Source organism: Sinocyclocheilus grahami, unplaced genomic scaffold (assembly GCF_001515645.1).
Source record: "Sinocyclocheilus grahami isolate Dianchi unplaced genomic scaffold, SAMN03320097.WGS_v1.1 scaffold609.1, whole genome shotgun sequence".
Taxonomy (NCBI): Eukaryota; Metazoa; Chordata; class Actinopteri; order Cypriniformes; family Cyprinidae; genus Sinocyclocheilus; species Sinocyclocheilus grahami.
In genome coordinates, this window is record NW_015505788.1 from 515,318 (window position 1) to 535,974 (window position 20,657).

The 20,657-nt window shown below is 35.5% G+C and overlaps 1 protein-coding gene across 3 annotated transcripts in view; it reads right to left on the bottom strand.

The window, feature by feature from the left end:
- LOC107557588 (uncharacterized protein C9orf172 homolog) overlaps window positions 1-20,657 on the bottom strand; it is a 61,039-nt gene that overhangs the window by 7,885 nt on the left and 32,497 nt on the right. For 2 of the 3 annotated variants that reach the window (XM_016241066.1, XM_016241064.1), the window contains exon 1: window positions 18,091-18,254. The exons of the other annotated variant lie outside the window; for it this stretch is intronic. The gene's annotated coding sequence lies outside the window, so the exon portion shown is untranslated. Of the gene's footprint in view, window positions 1-18,090; window positions 18,255-20,657 lie in introns of those variants that run through there. 3 annotated transcript variants of the gene reach the window in all.

Here is a 20,657-nt window from a genome sequence, read left to right on the forward strand (position 1 = left end):
ACATGATATTGAAGGAATAGCTCACCCAAACATGAAAATGTGCTGTTAATTTGCTCACCCTCAGGCCAGCCAAGATGCAGGTGACTTTTCTTCCCGAGTAGAACAGTAAAGACGTTTTTTAGCTGAAACTGCTATCCTTGGTGATTCAAAAAACAGCTACTGGCACTTGAGAGTCAAGATACAGGCAAGACAAAAGAGCTCAACATATCATCAGGAGCCACTGGAATTAATTTTGTCGCGCATGTATATGCTTTTTCACTCTCAAAGTGATGGCAGCCATTGACTTGCATTTTATGAATCACCTAAAAATCATCTTTACTGTTCTACTGAAGAAAACAAGTCACCTATAACATGGCCTGAGGATGAGCAAATTAACAGCAAATTTTAATTTTTGGGTGATGCATAGTGCACTTAAAATTTTAACTAGTTTTACTATGACAGTTAACAGGAGCATTTGTGCAGCAGCTCATTGAAAAATCGCCAGCTCCAGCAATAAGGGCACTCAAAGGAGTCAAGACTTGGTAAAGCTCATCCGTGGCCTTTGACCTTGTCATCTGTAAAGTGTGTGAACGTGGCTGTATTGTGCCGTCTCACTGCTGCTGATGCCAGCTGACCCTTTTAACCCAGTGCAGAGCTACAGATGGATGTGAATTATTGAACATATGAGCCTCTTTACCACCACATGTTTCCTCTATAGTTGCTTTTCTCTTTACTGTAGACATAATGTACTACGTTAAAAAGACCTGTCCATTAAGTATCCATGAAATGCATGGAAATGTGAGGTTTATCCAGCTATAAAGTGGAGTGACAACCAGAACAAACGCCACTCCATAATCTCCTCACATACACAACAACAGCCTATATAAACCAGCATATACAGTATATATATATATATATATATGAGCTCATATGGACCAGTGTTGAGTCATGTTATCAGCATGATTTTTTCAGAAAATCTGATCTTTTGTATGAAGCAGTTCACATGCAGTGACACAAAATTACTTGAATTTGATAACCTAGAAATCTGAAGAATCTGAAATACAGTATATACATTGTATGTCCAATTCATAATTATTTATTATGATTAATATTCTGAAAACTAAATAAAGGTCAAGAGTAACACTTTGGAATAGAAATTATATATAGTAAAAAAAAAGGGCTAAAAATCAAACATGTACAGTCATGCAAGGCTATTAGACATCAGTGTTAATGTAAATGAATGAATGAATAAAAACACTTTTTTTGTTGCTGTTGTCAGTTGAAATAAAGCAGAAATAAATATTAGATGAAAAAGTTAAACAAGCTTAAAATAAATTAAATGTTTTTAACTGAAATTAAGTTTAAGGTGAAGTACTAAAATGACTAAAACTGAAATATAAATAAATTAAAGCTAAATAGAAAATAAAAAAAACAAAAGATAAAATGACAAAAGCACATAACAAAATTACTAAAACAATGAACTAATAATTAAATATCAGAAAATGAAAAATGTAAAAAATAATTAACATGATAAATGTTTAAGTTGGAGTACAATATTACTAAAGCTGAAAAAAGTTGAATAGAAAATAAAAAACTCCTAAAAATGACAAATGCATTTGTCAAAAAAAAAAAAATATATATATATATATACACACACACACACACACACACACACACACACATATATATATATATATATATATATATATATATATATACAGTGGGTACGGAAAGTATTCAGACCACCTTAAATTTTTCACTCTTTGTTATATTGCAGCCATTTGCTAAAATCATTTAAGTTATTTTTTTTCTCATTAATGTACACACAGCACCCCATATTGACAGAAAAACACAGAATTGTTGACATTTTTGCAGATTTATTAAAAAAGAAAAACTGAAATATCACATGGTCCTAAGTATTCAGACCCTTTGCTGTGACACTCATATATTTAACTCAGGTGCTGTCCATTTCTTCTGATCATCCTTGAGATGGTTCTACACCTTCGTTTGAGTCCAGCTGTGTTTGATTATACTGATTGGACTTGATTAGGAAAGCCACACACCTGTCTATATAAGACCTTACAGCTCACAGTGCATGTCAGAGCAAATGAGAATCATGAGGTCAAAGGAACTGCCTGAAGAGCTCAGAGACAGAATTGTGAAAAATTTAAGGGGGTCTGAATACTTTCCGTACCCACTGTATATATACATAAAAATATTAATAAACACTATAATAGTTAATCAATTCTACTAATAACACCGGTAGACGAGCAAAAATCACAAAGCAGTCCAACGTAGGTTCAGTTTCAAGTTCTTTGAAATCACAAGTGGAATAATTTTGCTTGAGAAACAGATATTTCATGTGCACGCACAAACACACTTTCTAAAGACACAAATGAAAGTCAAGGTTTCTTGCGCAAACTTTTCAAGCCTTTTAACACACTGAGTGATTCTTGATGTGAATTCCTCAGACCCTTCTTATCAGACCCCTTCAGTCTTATCAATGGCACTCTAGTCTCATAATGCAACCCATTACACACTGCAGACTTGAATAGAACCTTTCCATGCCAATGCGGTCTATTCCTCGCTGAAGGCCTGCTGCTAATTTTGCATAATGAGCCCATTTTATACGGGGGACAATGGGAGTCTTGTGAAAGGCTTGGAAACAAAAAAACCTCCCAATCCTGTGGCTTGAGCTTCTAAACGAACACTGCAGAAACGCAGATCTGTGACAGAAAAGCATCACTGCCAGTGTGGGAAAAGAAAGCGATTATGGGACGTACTGTATCAGGGCTCTAATGCACAAATGGGCTGATCTGAGTCATGATCTATGAATAATCATTGATGACAGATTCCATCAAAACCAATGTCTCCTGACCTGCTCCCTCCCGTACGACCATCTGTTCAAGCTGATCTGGCAACACTCTCGTCTCCACACACCCATTAACTACCTGATGAATTTGTTAATCTAACACAGAAAATACCAGAGTTTTACCTGCAATAGGACATTGTTGAATAGGATTATTCAGTATGAGGCAGTAAGATTTTTTAAATGTTTTTGAAAAAAGTCTCTTATGCTCTCCAAGGTTGAATTGAATTGATCAAAAATACAGTACAATTGTGAGATATTATTAGAATTTTAAATAACTCTTTTCTATGTGAATATTTTTTTAAATATAATTTATTCCTGTGATTTAAATCTGAATTTTCAGCATCATTATTCCAGTCTTCAGCGTCACATGATCGTTTAGAAATCATACAGCGCTGATTTGCTGCTCAGGAAACATGTATTATTATTATTATCAGTGATGAAAACAGCTTAATAACTGCTTAAAGTGCCCCTATTATGGGTAATGAAAGGTTCATATTTTGGTTTTGGGAGTCCCCAACAACAGGTTGACATGCATGCAAGGTCAAAAACACTTTCATTGTCTTATAATATGTATTTATTATTACCTTACTTGCTCAACGACTCCCAAACGATTCGCTCAACGATTAATTTTTCCAAACCCCTCCTTTGCGTGATGCTAATCTGCGGTGATTGGTCCGATTGGTCTCAGGCCATGTCCACACGTACACGGGTATTTTTTATACACAGAGTTTTTCCTTCCTTCCGTTTAAAAAAAATCTATGTCCACATGAAAACGCAAACGCATGCTATGAAGCACTGTCAAGAGCATGCCAAACCAACAGGTGGCGATATAATCTCAACCGTAAAGCCATGTTGGCCAATCAGAAGCCTGAAAAAGTTTCCAGTAGGCGGAGATAACAGCGCAGGCTCCGACGTCTCAAGCCAAAAACTCCGGTTTCGCTGTCTACACGATAACACTGCAACCGGAGTTTTTGAAAATCTTCACCCTGACAGGTGTTTTCAAAAATGTTAGGTTTCAGTGACCAGGGGCCTCATTTACAACCGTTGCGTATGCACAAAAACAGCCCTGAAAGAGGCGTACGCCACTTCCTGCGCAAAAGGTGGGATTTATAAAAACAAACTTGACAGGAAAATTTGCGCATCTGCACGCAAACTCTGACCCATGCGTACGAACTCTTTTTCCTTGAGTGAGAAAATGAATGAAGTGAAAACAATGATTGCTCTGTTTTCATGTCGATGTATACATTTACATTAAATATTCCACTCACATATGGAGATAAGGACTGAAATGACAAAGTCATGATGCAGAACTTAAACCAAAATGATATGAATTTAGACATATTTGTAGTAAATGCGCTTGATCACTTTCTCTCTTTTATTGACAGCGAGGAGTGCTATAGGTGCACAATAATTCATCTTTAAACTGAAGTGCGATATATAAAATATTTTTAGCGAGAACAATGATCAATGATGCGCACTTACTTCGATATTATGGCAGACACTGCTGGATTCAGTGGTCGAATGGTCCATTATCCAGTTTGAATAGGTCCAATGATAATATCTTACTGTTAACCGCAGCTGCACAGAGGTGTTGATGTCGTGTGAAGTCATTTCTACAACGTTATGAAAAGTACAGCTGTATTTGAAGGCTACAACTTGAAGAAAACGGTAAGATTTATATGTTTCCTTTTTAAAATACTTTGTTAGTGACGTGCAGAGTCAGACAATTTTACACTGCAATAAATAGGCCTATCTGTTTCCACTTAAAATAGCTAAAAGATATTCACCTTATCAGCAAAACTGCATAAATTTTGTTTGATTTGAATTGTTCAAAACAATTGAAATAGGCTACTATGTGGCCAGTTAAAGAATGAGATCAACTCTATTTCTAAAATATTTGTCTGATAACTATTTGAAACCGTTTTTATTTTTATCTTCATCTATATTTATTCTAAAACATAAGAATATTGGATGATTTTTAGAAATAAAAATTAATGTATGGCACAAATAGCATTTATAATCCGTATCTCATATTTCCTTTAAGGGGTCCTATTATGCTTTTTTTTACTTTTTTAAATGTTAGTCAGTGTGTAGTGTGTATGTTTGGGCATAAAAAAGATTTACAAAGTTACAAATCTCAAAAGTCCACTCCACAGGGAGAGATTTTGTTTTTTTTAAAAATCCCTTTTCAAGAACTACAACGAATGGCTAGTTTGGACTACAGCGTTTGTTTTCCGGGCTTTGTGATGTCACAAAGTGTTCCATTAGAATATCATTAAAAATAATTCCTGCCTACAGAAATTCGAATGGTTGGGGGGTGGGGAGGGGCGAGGTCGTGGTTAGAACGCTTGGTTGAGTGAGTGCATCAGACGAGACGATGAAGAAGAAGTGCTGCTGCAGAGTTAGTGCATCAGAGAAAACCAAGAAAAAGAGCTGCTGTGCTGTAGCTTAATTTTCGGCATGTCTAGAACAATTCTTACAAGTACAACACGACGTAGCTGGGCACCGCGGACAGGCGCTGCCGGTGTGCCTATACTCATAGAAAATAATGTGTTTGAATTTTAAAGATGCGACGCGACGCTGGCTTCTCATCCGGTGCGCGACCACCTGAAACGCTGTTTTTTTCACCTCCGTGCCCAAACGTCTGTTGGAAGGCGGACCGAGCCGTTTGTCTTTTAATAAAAAGTATTTTAATGTAAATTATGTGAAAAATAATGCGTTTTTCGAACCACCAAGCATGAGAGCATGTTCTAGTACACCCCCAAAACAAAATCAAGACTTTGTAAAAGAGCATAATAGGACCCCTTTAATGTCTTTTATCTTTAACGGTGTTAAACATGGTGTCACGTGGATGGGAACATGCATGGAAATGATATGCAGATGAGGTTATGCATAGTAAAACTAGGCGTTGTAAGCTCCATATATGGTGATTTCAGGGAGGAGTCGGGGTGGAGATGCACGTACGCACAATCTTCCCCTGACTGGGATTTATAAAGGGATTTTGCGCAGGTTCTGGCCTACTGGCATTTTATAAATCTGAACACTTTTGTTCGCAGAATCTAGCTTTCGTGCATACGTACACTTGTAGGATGAATTCTACGTAAAGTTTTATAAATGAGGCTCCTGGTGCTGCGTTTGCGTGTGGACGAACGGCCAAACCACGTAGAAAAAGCTGTGGTTTTAAAAATAACCGTGTTCGTGTGGACAGGGCCTCAGTTTCATTTCATAACGCCTGTAATGTCTGATAAAGCAGCGTTTGTGAGCGCAGTGCTGCTTTGTGTACAGCGTTACCGGGGAAAACACAATTTTTACCGCTCTGAAAGCGGCCCCTAGTGGCAAAGAATGAATTTGCATTGTCAACATGAAACGGCTTGGGATTCGTTTTAAAAACGACTCGTTTCAATGATTCAGAGTCGACTCTTTCTTTTGAGAGACAATAACTTTATGCACGGTGCACTTTCAGATTTAAAACTTTGCAGGATGTTTTCATTCACTTAGAGCTGTGTTACACACTGCATGAAAGGTCATTTCAAAAATCCATAATGGGGGCACTTTAATATTTTTGTTGAAACTGTGATACATATTATTTCAAAATGTATTTTAACATTATACATTTCTTTGATGTCACTTTTGATGTGTCCTTGATGAATAAAAGTGTTAATAAAATCTTAGTATTAAATACAAGTATAAAATATCATACTAATCCCATACCTTAGGAAGGAAAAATTCTGGCTAATTATTACCACAAAATAATGTTTTTTGTTTTTGTTTTTGTTTTTTTTTATGCAATTTTATCCTACTTTTCGTTAGTAAATGTAATCTTAATTTTTAAAACTGCAGCATGCATTTTTGTAAAATATTTAAAGAACGGAACTGACACAGAGATAATTATATTTATTTAAATTCATGATCAATCATAATTTAATAAAGATTTGTAATTTTACTCGTTTAACGTGAAAATGAAGGGCTCTGACACAATTCAAACGGTATGGAACAATATGAGGGTGAATAAATGATGACAGAATATACATTTTTGGGTGAACTATCCCTAACATTCATGAAGAAGTGGTACTCAGGAAGACACTGACATCAGCAGACAACATCATCCCTTCCTCCTACCCCGTTCCTCCCGACTATCCCATCATATTCCCAGGGAAAGAGCTTCCCAGTTTCTTTGTGCAGCGTCTGTGCTGTCAGTCAATCTCTAATCTCTGTAATCCACTTTCACTCGTGAACATGACAGGAGTTTGTCTCATAAAATTGGAATCAGGCCAAGTCAAAAGCTGTGGTTTTAAAAATAACCGTGTTCGTGTGGACAGGGCCTCAGTTTCATTTCATAACGCCTGTAATGTCTGATAAAGCAGCGTTTGTGAGCGCAGTGCTGCTTTGTGTACAGCGTTACCGGGGAAAACACAATTTTTACCGCTCTGAAAGCGGCCCCTAGTGGCAAAGAATGAATTTGCATTGTCAACATGAAACGGCTTGGGATTCGTTTTAAAAACGACTCGTTTCAATGATTCAGAGTCGACTCTTTCTTTTGAGAGACAATAACTTTATGCACGGTGCACTTTCAGATTTAAAACTTTGCAGGATGTTTTCATTCACTTAGAGCTGTGTTACACACTGCATGAAAGGTCATTTCAAAAATCCATAATGGGGGCACTTTAATATTTTTGTTGAAACTGTGATACATATTATTTCAAAATGTATTTTAACATTATACATTTCTTTGATGTCACTTTTGATGTGTCCTTGATGAATAAAAGTGTTAATAAAATCTTAGTATTAAATACAAGTATAAAATATCATACTAATCCCATACCTTAGGAAGGAAAAATTCTGGCTAATTATTACCACAAAATAATGTTTTTTGTTTTTGTTTTTGTTTTTTTTTATGCAATTTTATCCTACTTTTCGTTAGTAAATGTAATCTTAATTTTTAAAACTGCAGCATGCATTTTTGTAAAATATTTAAAGAACGGAACTGACACAGAGATAATTATATTTATTTAAATTCATGATCAATCATAATTTAATAAAGATTTGTAATTTTACTCGTTTAACGTGAAAATGAAGGGCTCTGACACAATTCAAACGGTATGGAACAATATGAGGGTGAATAAATGATGACAGAATATACATTTTTGGGTGAACTATCCCTAACATTCATGAAGAAGTGGTACTCAGGAAGACACTGACATCAGCAGACAACATCATCCCTTCCTCCTACCCCGTTCCTCCCGACTATCCCATCATATTCCCAGGGAAAGAGCTTCCCAGTTTCTTTGTGCAGCGTCTGTGCTGTCAGTCAATCTCTAATCTCTGTAATCCACTTTCACTCGTGAACATGACAGGAGTTTGTCTCATAAAATTGGAATCAGGCCAAGTCAAACACAGGCCACAAACCGCCCTGGGGACGCACTACAGGCGGGTCACGCTGCCTTAATCTAGAGAGTCCAAAAATGATGCCACAGAATATTTCATGTGAAAAACTGAACATGATTTATGATCCACAAGAGGTTCTGCTTTAAAAGGTATACAGTAGTCTCGAGCATCTCACTAAAATGGTATATTTCACCCCAAAATCACAAGAAATTGTCACAATAATGGTTTAAAAAAGCACCTTTGTTTTTATTGTGCTGCCACCAGTGGATTTTTTGTTGTTGGGGGTGCTAAGGGGGGGGCTTAACAGTTCAGAGGGGGTGCAAAAACTCATTAAATTGAGAGCTTAAGCTTCAGCTATCTAAATAGCATGCCACCTTTTTTATATACAGCAGCTTCGAAAAAAGCATATTTTACTTTTTTTTTTCCTGTGGTATTAAACTTCTCACATGCCACTGTTATTAGTAATATAACTTCTAATGCCAACTGCCAAATATAACACATACAAATTAATACAATTTATGAACGCACATAAGAATGTAGGGATTTTTTTTTCCCGTTTGTTATTATTTTACAGATCTATTTTTTTTTTTTTTACCATCAAGTATCAGTCACTCTCAGTGCCAACTGTCAGGAAAACATTGTAAATTATAACAATTTTTTACAATAGATAAAGTGCAGACAATTCACAAAACTATTTCCACATAAGCTATCTTTTAAGAGTTGCTATTCTGTGACGACAGACTCCTCTCCATCCTGAATTTCAGACTGAGACTGTTGACTTGTGTTATTGTTCTCATCTGAGCTATTCTGCAAAGTGTCTGAAATTCACTGTCTTTTACTTGATATTAAATAGCGCTCCATCGAACGCTAATGCACACTGTACAGCGTGCCCAGGGTTGCCAGGTCCCAGAAAAATTTCTAACCAAAAGCTTACTCAAAACCACCCAAAAGGAATGAAAACTAGCCCAATTTTTGCCATGTCCAATCACAGCTGCTTTATTCCATGAATGCCCTTTAAAATAAACATTTTGATTTCATTTATTATGTTTTGAATCTTAGCAAGACAAGTTTATATGTAGTATGTGCATATTAAATGATTTAATCTGTATTTTATTTATTTATTTTATTTGACCCTTTCTTTCATTTTAATTTTCAGCACTTTTCAAGATAAAATTAAAAGGGCTGATATGGCCAGAAATATTATGCCAATATTTCTTTCCATATCATAGCAATATTTATCACGATATTAATTTATGGAAGGAAATGCTTTGAGAATGCATGTAAACATAACTCTTTTTTTTCATAAATTTTTTCAAGCCAACGTTTAATTTAGGGCCCCATGAAATTCACTAAATTGTGTTTTCCATTTTATTTATTTTGTGATTAATGATTTAATACAAATTTATCATGAAAAATTGTCTAATGAAATTGGTATATAATAAAATATAACAATTAATTTACAACAAAAACAAAAACATTTGTTTGCTATTAAAACATGGATGAAAAATATTTGGGTTGAATGATATTCCTTACAAATAATAGTAATAGTATTAGCCTATTATTTTGAGAAGTACATTTCACTAAATCATAGTAATACATTTCTTCACGTTTGTCGTGAAATAAGATACGGTGAAAAGATCTCTCGGAAAGGCACTGGAGATGAAGTTCATAAAGTGTGAGGCAAACGCTGAAATCACCGTGAGCTTCATGTGTGTTTGAGTTTGTAGAGAAAACTGTGCCATTTAAACAGACACACGCAAATCATGCAGACTTTATATCTGCTGTGAAAAACCCTTAAAGGGGTCATATGATGCGATTTAAATTTTTCCTTTCTCTTTGGAGTGTTACAAGCTCTTGGTGCATAAAGAAGATCTGTAAAGTTGCAAAGACTAAAGTCTCAAATCCAAAGAGATATTCTTTATAAAAGTTTAGAGTCAGCCACGCCTTCCTAAAACCGCTCGTTCTATCACACCCCCACATATCTACATCACTATGTGGGAAGATTTGTATAACACCGCCCAAATGTTCATGCAAAGAAAGAAGGCGTAACTTTCATTCTCGATGTAGTATTGTTGTTGCCGCCGCCATGTCGTAAAGACGCTGTGTGCTTCGTAGTGAAAGTGAAACTACTTTGTTTGGTCTTCCAAAAGAGGACGATATCCACTTCGTCATGCCTAGAGCTGATCCGTGCTGGTCGCTGAGGAAATACAACAACTTTGCGCTGTGGATCATGCCACAGAATATTTCATGTGAAAAACTGAACATGATTTATGATCCACAAGAGGTTCTGCTTTAAAAGGTATACAGTAGTCTCGAGCATCTCACTAAAATGGTATATTTCACCCCAAAATCACAAGAAATTGTCACAATAATGGTTTAAAAAAGCACCTTTGTTTTTATTGTGCTGCCACCAGTGGATTTTTTGTTGTTGGGGGTGCTAAGGGGGGGGCTTAACAGTTCAGAGGGGGTGCAAAAACTCATTAAATTGAGAGCTTAAGCTTCAGCTATCTAAATAGCATGCCACCTTTTTTATATACAGCAGCTTCGAAAAAAGCATATTTTACTTTTTTTTTTCCTGTGGTATTAAACTTCTCACATGCCACTGTTATTAGTAATATAACTTCTAATGCCAACTGCCAAATATAACACATACAAATTAATACAATTTATGAACGCACATAAGAATGTAGGGATTTTTTTTTCCCGTTTGTTATTATTTTACAGATCTATTTTTTTTTTTTTTACCATCAAGTATCAGTCACTCTCAGTGCCAACTGTCAGGAAAACATTGTAAATTATAACAATTTTTTACAATAGATAAAGTGCAGACAATTCACAAAACTATTTCCACATAAGCTATCTTTTAAGAGTTGCTATTCTGTGACGACAGACTCCTCTCCATCCTGAATTTCAGACTGAGACTGTTGACTTGTGTTATTGTTCTCATCTGAGCTATTCTGCAAAGTGTCTGAAATTCACTGTCTTTTACTTGATATTAAATAGCGCTCCATCGAACGCTAATGCACACTGTACAGCGTGCCCAGGGTTGCCAGGTCCCAGAAAAATTTCTAACCAAAAGCTTACTCAAAACCACCCAAAAGGAATGAAAACTAGCCCAATTTTTGCCATGTCCAATCACAGCTGCTTTATTCCATGAATGCCCTTTAAAATAAACATTTTGATTTCATTTATTATGTTTTGAATCTTAGCAAGACAAGTTTATATGTAGTATGTGCATATTAAATGATTTAATCTGTATTTTATTTATTTATTTTATTTGACCCTTTCTTTCATTTTAATTTTCAGCACTTTTCAAGATAAAATTAAAAGGGCTGATATGGCCAGAAATATTATGCCAATATTTCTTTCCATATCATAGCAATATTTATCACGATATTAATTTATGGAAGGAAATGCTTTGAGAATGCATGTAAACATAACTCTTTTTTTTCATAAATTTTTTCAAGCCAACGTTTAATTTAGGGCCCCATGAAATTCACTAAATTGTGTTTTCCATTTTATTTATTTTGTGATTAATGATTTAATACAAATTTATCATGAAAAATTGTCTAATGAAATTGGTATATAATAAAATATAACAATTAATTTACAACAAAAACAAAAACATTTGTTTGCTATTAAAACATGGATGAAAAATATTTGGGTTGAATGATATTCCTTACAAATAATAGTAATAGTATTAGCCTATTATTTTGAGAAGTACATTTCACTAAATCATAGTAATACATTTCTTCACGTTTGTCGTGAAATAAGATACGGTGAAAAGATCTCTCGGAAAGGCACTGGAGATGAAGTTCATAAAGTGTGAGGCAAACGCTGAAATCACCGTGAGCTTCATGTGTGTTTGAGTTTGTAGAGAAAACTGTGCCATTTAAACAGACACACGCAAAACATGCAGACTTTATATCTGCTGTGAAAAACCCTTAAAGGGGTCATATGATGCGATTTAAATTTTTCCTTTCTCTTTGGGGTGTTACAAGCTCTTGGTGCATAAAGAAGATCTGTAAAGTTGCAAAGACTAAAGTCTCAAATCCAAAGAGATATTCTTTATAAAAGTTTAGAGTCAGCCACGCCTTCCTAAAACCGCTCGTTCTATCACACCCCCACATATCTACATCACTATGTGGGAAGATTTGTATAACACCGCCCAAATGTTCATGCAAAGAAAGAAGGCGTAACTTTCATTCTCGATGTAGTATTGTTGTTGCCGCCGCCATGTCGTAAAGACGCTGTGTGCTTCGTAGTGAAAGTGAAACTACTTTGTTTGGTCTTCCAAAAGAGGACGATATCTGCTTCGTCATGCCTGGAGCTGATCCGTGCTGGTCGCTGAGGAAATATTTCAACTTTGCGCTGTGGATCGCCGGATCGGCTTTCACCGTGGACGAAGCGGAGTCTGCATCACAATATGGGTAAGGGAAGTAACATTTCCGTCACATGCTTGAGGTATTCGGCCAATCACAACGCACTGGATAGCTGGCCAATCACAGCACACCTTGCTTTTCAGACCGATGAGCTTTGTAAAAATCGACGCGTTTCAGAAAGGCGGGGCATAGAGGAGAAACAATAATGTACAGTATGTGGAAAATAATGTGTTTATTTAACCTTAAACTGCATAAACATATTTCATTACACCAAATACACAAAAAAATGATGTTCTTTTTAGCAGCATCATATGACCCCTTTAACATCTGCTGTGCTCTGGGTGAAACTGATGTGACATCCTCTCCATTCTTATGTTGCCAGGTATATCCAATTATAATACACATTAGTAAAAGGATCTATTTTAATTTTTATTTATCTATAGATACACTTTAGTACTTCACGTGGTACACTATAAAAGTAGCCTAAAAAAACAGCAACCCATGGACCTGCAATTTTTCCCGCAACTGCATTTTCAAAATAGCCCAATTGTGCGGAAATCCGCGACATGGCAACACGGTTTCTAAGCAAGTTTCTGACAGGGCTATAGCCCCATCCTAGCGCCATCACAGATTAGAACCACAAGGCAACGTTATCTATCTGTAGAACAATATAAAACGTATGTAGAAGCAAAAGCATTCTATGCACTAAAAGCAAACTTTATCTGCATCATCTAACATCTAACCACAAAGAGCTCATAACCACAGGGAAAGCAAGCGCTGCATTACTGGTGTATGAGAAAGACCCCTTCAATTAAACTCTTTTGAGTGAATCATGCTTTGTAGAAGCTCCTTGACCCATATGAGCAAACAGAACGATGTAATCGCCAGAGTGGAGATAGCAAAGCTTTTCACATCGGGGTATGCCAGGGCATTTCTAAAAGAAGCTAAAAATAACACAACATCAGGATTCGCTCGAAGAGAAGTTCAGGGACCTTCATGTGACCTGATCATGCACTAATTAAACAGTTTTTATCGCTTCGTTTATTTTTTCACTGAGGTCCACTCAAAGTTGCATCATATTTTACTTGGCAAGATATGATTTCAAGGTAGTTCTTTAGGAAAAGTAGTTAGCTACACTATAAGCTTCTGTTAGAAGTGGTTAGCTACACTGAAGTTATATAAGAGGGCAATATCTTTTAAACAGGATAATTATCAGATGACATGATTCAAACAGAAACAGCTCTATTTCTCTGGTACAAAAATAAGGACACTAGAGAGATGCAATGTTAATATATTAGTGCACATACATTTATACATTTACACTAAACATCAAGCAAACCAAACAACACCATAATTTATTCACTTAATTTAGAAAGATATTTCGAAACGAAACTATTTGACATGTATTTCACAAAAAATGATAAGACTAATTTTTAAACTAGTTCATTTAAATTAACCGTCAAATGAAGAAACTCACTAAAAACGAAACGTCTAAAACACTTTGTCTGAAAAATATGATTAAGTTACTAGTACTGCTTTTATTGAAGCTTGTTTCTGCCATGGGGCAAAAAATAAATAAGGTAATTGCTACTAGGTTTGCAAAGGGGTGGAAATTTTTCGGTAAATTTCCGAATGTTTCCAAAATTTCTGGAATGTTTCCGAAATGTACTGGAAATTTTCGACCTTTTTGCAACCCTAATTGCAACCTCTCATCTAACATTTTCCCCCAGTTTATATTTCACAATTATTTGACTTTTTTCTCAGAATTGCGAGGTATAAATGCAGAATTGCAAGATTAGAAACTCACAATTTTAGGAAAAAAAGAATTGTGAAATAAAAAATATTTTTTTTATTTTAAAAAATTGTTATTGTTAACTGAAAACTAAAATAATTGATATATATATATATATATATATATATATATATATATATATATAAAAAACATGTAACAAAAATATTAAAACACAAAAATAAAAGCCAATTCAAATTATTATTAAATACTATAATAGTATATAAATAATACTAAAATAAAACTGCAACAGAGAAATAATAGTATTTTTTTAGGCTGGAGAGAAAGCCTAGAGTCCTGAAAATTACAGCAGGTTTTCATAATTACACTGAGCTCTTCAAAGCTTTCTGCACCGAACGTGATTTCTGAAGAAGTGACCTCCTGAAACACTGTCCTTTCTCTTTTTCTTAAAAGCTGCACAAATAATGCAGTGGATGCTTTTGGATACGGAGAAAAAAGAGAAACACACGAGTCAGTCAAGCGTGCATGTAATGTATAAGAGACGAGCCGTACACATGCATGAGAGAGTGAGGGAGTGATATATGTAATGCAATTCTGACTGAGCTTAATGAGGTTCCAGTGAGAGCGAAGGCAACAGCGTTTCCTGTGAACAGTTACTATTATCAGCACAACACCGTAAGATACCACAGGACTGATCACTTAAAGAAATACTTCATTCAAATGAAAATTCTGTCAAATTCTGCATGCTGCTTTTTTTTGTGCAAAACAAAAGGAGAATTTAGCTCTTTTTCATACTTGCATTTATGCATTTTGGCAAATATATAATAATAACAGTTCATAGTGCCCACGTCTGTCAAGCAAAACACAAAGCAAAAGAATCATACTCCATACAACTTGTGCACTATATTCGAAGTCTTCTGAAGCATGAGAGCTTTGTGTGAGAAACAAAGTGGCATTTCAGTTGTTATTCACTGAAAATCGTCCCCTAAGCTGCAGCTCTTAAATCTCATTCTCCACATGCACTTGTTATGAGAAGCAATGTGGTTTGATGTCAGTAACATCAACATGCTATTTGAATCTGAATGAAATTGAGAATGAAATTTCACAACTTCAGATTAGCGATGTAACGATTACCGGTTTGACGATAAATCGTGATAAAATTCCCCACGGTTAGTATTACCGTTTCATATTTTAATTATCATTAAAATCATATTAGATTACCGTAATTTGAACAACTCACGATAAACAAATACTGTCCAGCATAAAGCACAGTTTTCAGTAACAGTGTCACGTGCGCACAGCATGCAGAGTAGTTTCGTTTTGAGTGAAAACAGGGCGGAAAAGCTGGGAGGTTTTAAAAGAGTGCTAAGTGAATTATACAAATGAATATATGAATGAATGAATTATATGAATGTACCTCTGATGGTTCGGACTGTCTTCAGAAACGATTCGATGGCATTTTGTTTTCATCTTCGCTCCATGTAATACCTAAAGGAAGTGTTCTTAATCACAAAACTGCTTTGTCCACGGAGTTTACTGGAAACAGCTCTAATTCTGCTTTTCCAGAAGCGCCACCTGCTGTCAGCGAGTGGATTTACAGAGACCTATATTTACATTCAGTCTGTGTGCAGTTTCTGTCTGGCCAAAAATGTAAATTTTGCTGTAAATTTTGACCGGTCGATGAAAAACGGTGTGGATTCTACACATTTGAACAATTCAGAGAAGTTATCTAGAATGATTTATGGAGCAGATAAAATACATATAATCATCTATTAAATCAATTATCATTTTGACTTAACGCTTTTCTTTATTTAAAGGCTGAAATGTGAGGTTTAACTTTTTATGAAACTTTTTCAAAGCTTTATTTAACATTTACATTAGATATTTCAACATGCTATTAAACTGTTGTCAGTCAAGTTGTCATTCAAAATCCGAACAACATTGGTAATGTTATAGTTTTAGTGATTATGCAAACAAAAAAGTCATTTTATTTGTTGTTTGTTGATTTTTAAATATAAAACGTGGTGAAATGATTTATGTGTCGGTACTTTTTGAACATCTCCAGCACATTTTAACAATACCGTGATAATACCGATAACCGTGATAATTTTGGTCACTATAATCGTGATAGCAAATTTTCATACCGTTACATAAACTTAACTGTGATCTAAAATGATTTCACCCTGGATAGAAGATGCAGCAACTACAAAGAGACTTTTAAACAGACATCTTAATTCCATACAGGTTAGTCTGGTTCAAATTGAAATCATCTGTTGAAGACCAGGAGATTTATGCTTTCTAAATAACGCACAAAGATGCACAAAAATGTTTCACCTTGTGAAAAAGTGCACTTAATTGTATTGAATGTGCACTTGTAGTGTACTTCACATCTTATAAGTGTTTCTAAAAACTGTACTTCAAGATAATATCATACTAATAAAGTAAAATAAACTGTGTGCTTTGTAATAACGTAAAAAAAACTGTATTAAAGCACAAGCACTTGGGTGTTACTCAACATTTAAAGATAATATATTTTAAATGTACTGAATTTCAACATCTTCATATTTGAAATTACAATTTCAGTACATTTGGCAGTACACTTTAACCATATTTCAAAGACAATAGAAATAATTATGAAATTACATATAAAGATGTATGTAAGTCCTACTTAAATACGTCAAAAACGCACGTTTAACTAATTGCATTTAATATTAATTTAAACTAATACATTTCATTTAATTGCAAATAATATGCTATTAAGTGTATATGTATATTATGTCTGTAATAAATACTATTTTTAAAAAGAATGCAAAAGTGCACTTCATTTTCACAAGGGCGGGATAAATAAAATTAAACGTATTTAAGAGATGGCCAAACATCACTTGCACTTCGACAGACATGGTCAACTTGGAACTGTCCTTTATGGATAGGAGATGTGCGAAGGTTCTTAAAAAAATAAAAAATAAAACATTTTTGTTTTTCCACTAAAAACATCATACAAGTTTGGAATGAGTACATAATGACAGAATTTTCATTGCACGCCAAATGATTCCTTTAAATACTATAAAAAGGGTTTGTGTCATGCAAACCTCTGGTGTACACTGCAGCCCCAGCATGCAGCACGATGCACATTACAGTCTCTAGGCACCATCGCACGATGACGTACAGCCCCAGAGCATCCCACATCACGTGACACAAGTACACCATTTCATCAGGCATCATTAGAGGTTAGTTCACTTTCACTAGTAGGATCCCCAGCCCTGGCCATGCATCTCCTGACGTCGAAAAATCCACGACTGCATTACATAACCTTAATAATAATCAAGACATCAGCACATATGACAAACGAACACTAGGGAAACACGTCTGTTGCATGCAATAAGTAAGTTGCATGCACACGATAATAGTTTTTCAATGTAATTAAGCTGCTGTTGGAACTCGCATCGCAGACTGCCGCTAAATGAGCATTAAAAAGCGATGCATAGAGCTGGAGGTTTCATAGGTTATTCCTCACGTATACGAGCAATGCATTCATAACCTACAGCATCATGCGCAACTCTGATTCCCTACAACATCGAATTATTTCCATACCGACAGATCATTTCGTGCATCCGCATCGATCGTTTGCAATTCGATAGTGTCATCTGTCAAATATCGATGCGCGTGCTTTCAATGTCAATGTCAGAAAAGCTGCGCTCATCTGTCACGCGCGATGCTCTTACCGTGTTAATCCATCCACCAGTAGCATAAATATCCATCATACAAAGCGCTTATGCTTTATAATGTGCTGAGAGTCGCATTTTAGCTGTAGTATCGGCGAATCGTGTCGTCCTCACGCCTCAACTGATGAGCGCATCTGTGTCGTTACTATCCGCGCGCGTCTCCTCAGCACCGGCGTCCAATGCGTCTAATATGCGTTCAAAAGGGGCGGGGCGGACGCGACTGGTACGCGTTTAAGGGGCGGGGCGAACGCCTCTGGCTATAATGTAAGTATGTTAAACCTCTGAAAGTCTGTATCTTCCGAGTCTGCCCTTACAACGCAGCACTGTGGGGGTGCCATGGTACAGTGATGACTTTTTTACATTTTTCTTTTTTTTAGATATATACTGCAGTAATACCATGGTATTCTTTCGAATATCTTGGTTCACCATCTAAATAGCGCGAGACAGATCAAAGTACCACAGTACATTTTGTAAGCCAACTCATCTTTTCAATGTGGACCTTATGGATAAGAATGAATGAATAAATAAGAATATATTTTATTATTACTATTATTATAAATAAGAATATATTTTAATATTACATTATTTCATTATAAAAATATATTCGTATAATTCTAATATTATTAGTAATATAACATGATTATTATTATTTGTTGTTAATATAACAATTATTGTTATTGCAGCCACTTTCATGCTAAAATGCGACCATTACTATCATTATTGTTGTTGTTATTTGAAATAATAACAATACCAACAACAACAATTCTTATTATTATATATATATATATGCTTTGTGACATATATATTGTAAGACTAACAAGTTGTCAGAGTAAGAACCTGCCAGTAAACAGCCTATTATAGGGTTTCCAGAACAATTTAAGCAGGTATACAGTTAAGAAACACAACACGTGTCAATGTCAGAAAAGCTGCGCTCATCTGTCAATAAGACTTCAGCTGTTTGAAACATACAAAAACACTGATGAAAGAAAGCCCGTATGACAACTTCTGCTTTATAAATGCATTGTATCCTCTGCTGTTATTCAGAAATACACAAAAATGTTTGCTTTGAATGCTGCTTCAATCCATTACAATTACAGGGATTTGAGCGTGGTCTCGGCAGGCAGTTAAGGTGTTTGAGGAGGAGCAGATCGATGCTCACAAATTCTACTAAAAGACTTCCATGGGGACAATCAGTCTGTCGACTGCTGACCGATGTGGGTTAATAAGATCAACAAAGAACCTGAAGAACACATGTAATCAAACACAGCTGTGAAAGCAGCTTATAAACACACTCCTCGTCCTGCAGTAATTATTCAAGACAGCTTGTCATTTCACTGCAAACGACCTTACACTGGTGTGAAAAGTGCAAGAATTCAAATGAGCCAGCTTTTTGTTTGGAAAACACGCCGTAAAAAACGATTAGAAACACAACAGCTCGCATGCATTAGAGGAAAACGCTGTAATTATGATGTATTCATTCAGGCCTCCGTGACTGAAGGCTTCAAGAAGAAGAATCAGCGCTTTCATTTTATTCATCGTAAATCCTCTTTATGGCTCATTTCCAAAACCTCGTGAGCTGCTGCCGTATACGGAGATGAAGTGAGCGGTTTAGAACAACCGTGAGAGACGCAACTCTTTGTGTCACATGATGTGCTTCTACAGAAATATTTGGCATAGTAATTTTGTCACTGAATTATCAATCATCTTTCTTTGGCAGCTTTTATCATTAAATATTACAATACATATAACATACATGGGATGGATAGAATGATGGATATATGGATAGAACAATGAAAGGATGGATAGAACTACATATAGATGAAGAGATGGATTGATAGAACAATGGATGGATGGAACGAAAGAATGATAGGACGATAGATTGAAAGAGATCGATAGACAATAGATAGGTGGATAGATGGAGGTATAGAACAAATAGACAGAATGATAGAACGATAGATAGATGGACATAACAATAGAAGGAAAGAACAAAAAGAACAATAGATGGATAGACGGATCGATAGATGAATGAATAGAATGATAGAAAGAAAAAACAACATAGAACAATGGATAGATAGATTGATAGACAGTGGATGGATGATAGACAGATAGATAGATAGATGGATAGATAGACAGTTGATAGATAGATGGATAGACAGTTGATGGATGGATGGATGGATGGATAGATGGAGAGATAGATGGATCGAACGAATTATAGAATGACAGATGGATGGATAGATAGATAGATAGATAGATAGATAGATAGATAGATAGAACGAATGACAGACAGAGACAGAATGAGAGAACGATAGACAGACAGAGAGATAGAAAGATAGATAGAACGAACGACAGACAGACAGACAGACAGACAGACAGATAGATAGATAGATAGATAGATAGATAGATAGATAGATAGATAGATAGATAGATAGATAGATAGACAGACAGACTGAGAGAACGACAGACAGACAGACAGACAGACAGATAGATCGACAGACAGACTGAGAGAACGATAGATAGATAGACAGACAGACAGATAGACAGATAGATAGATAGAACGACAGACAGAC